Genomic DNA, 1,990 nt, shown 5'->3' on the forward strand with positions numbered 1-1,990 from the left:
GCAAACAATGTTATGTTTAAAGTTTTTTATATTACTTCTACATTGGAAGTAACTTGATCATAAAATAAAAGTATTTTACAGAAATGTTTATCTTTTGTAAATAATTTTATAAAGAAGTATTGAAAATATAATATATATGTCCTCGAAAAAAAGTTACTCTTTTCCCAAGCGGAACTGAGCAAATATCGTCTTTTGTTCAAAAAACGTACATTTTCACAAAAGAATTTCTACAACTTTTGAAAACAAACATCTAATTTCCTTTTTAAAAATTTATAAACTCATTACCAAAGCACTTTTTTTCTTCAAAATATTTATCGCTCAAAAATTTTGTTTGCAAAATAAATATTTTAAATTGTGTTTCGTAATATGCATTTATGTACTTTTACAAACTAAGACATTATCATCTTTTTTTTTCTCATTGCAAAGATTGATTAAATACATTAAATTTATGTGTACAATAAAAACTGAGTTGTATGTACTATAAAGGCGACACTGATTGGGAAACAGATCACTTTAAAACAGACAAAATATTTTATGAACTTTTCGGAAGACATAATCCATACAAGAATTTGTATAACTTTAACCGTATGTTTTTAAAATTTTATTATTTTCAAAACATCTAGGTTTTTTGAGACATCTTGTCATCCATTTTGGAAGAACTTCTATAGTCCGTTATGTGGAACAATAGACTAGGTGTAAATAAAAAAATTCACCATTTGGTTGCGTCAATCACGTGTTTGGCTGTTTGGCGTTGCGATAAACAGACGACAAATATTTGTTAATTTTTTTATTGTCCCTTATACTTTCTTACTCATACAACTATGGAGAACGAAAACGAGTTTCTGATAGATATACTAGGATTAAATAAAAAATTCGTTATCTGGTGGCGTCAATCACGTGTTCGGCTGTTTGCCGTGGTGATAAACAGACGACAAATATTTGTTACATTTTTTATTGTGATTTGTTAGTTTGTACTCATACATCGAAGTAGAACGGAGAAGGAAAACAAGTTTCATATTTAGTCCAGTAAAAAACATCACATTTTAAGAAAGCTGAGAGAGAAATAATTTTAAACTGTTATTAATTTTTAGCCACTGTTTTAATTCTATAAAAATGAAAAATGCAGAGAAACTCCCCAAAAGTGGCAAATCTTCTCAAGATTCTGACTACTCGATTGTTTACTTTCGATATGTCATTTTCGTTAACGCACTGTAGCGCAATTCGATAATTGACGGGTAATGGAGAAATTATACTGCCAAAAACAAAGCCAACCTCGTGTTTATTAGTATGAAATTTAAATAATCTGGGTTGCAAATTAATGTCCAAACAGACAGAATTTAATAAAACCAGTAGCTGAGACACTTTTGTTACAAAAAAAAAAAAAAAAAAAAAACAGATTAAAGAAAGTAAGATCAAAAATAGATTTCGATATTGCATTATAATTAGTTATACACTTATATTGAAGGAAAGTTATCTGGCGTTACATTAATTGCTAAAAGGAAAAATAGAAATATTTATTTTTGCTTTTTATAAAATGAGATAAGTATTGGTTTGTTGAATTATTTAATTCGAACGAGATTGGAAACGATTAAAACTAATTATGTATTTATGAAATAAACAAAATTTAAAAGCTTGGTAACATGTGATGCATATAATGGCATAACAAATCCGTATACATCCAACAAAAAAATTGAACCAATAGTTTTATCATTCCTCTTAGTATGGTATATTTTAAGTTTTTTACAAAAATTCGTTAATCATTGCTTAAAAAAGTGCTGATGTAATATTTATTGCAAAATAGAGGAAAAAAACTCACCTTGTTTTATATATATATATTTTACAAGAATTCCGAACATAAATTAATAATGATTTTATTTTATAGACAAATAAAAAGAAATGCAAATATAAATAAACAGGGAAGTAAAATAAATAAGTCGTTTCTTTCATAAGTACAGCATAAATTAAGAAATGTATTAACAAAATTTAGATT

The sequence above is a fragment of the Parasteatoda tepidariorum genome, chromosome 6, assembly GCF_982258835.1.
Source record: "Parasteatoda tepidariorum strain Cologne lab strain chromosome 6, Ptep-v5.0, whole genome shotgun sequence".
Classification (NCBI taxonomy): Eukaryota; Metazoa; Arthropoda; class Arachnida; order Araneae; family Theridiidae; genus Parasteatoda; species Parasteatoda tepidariorum.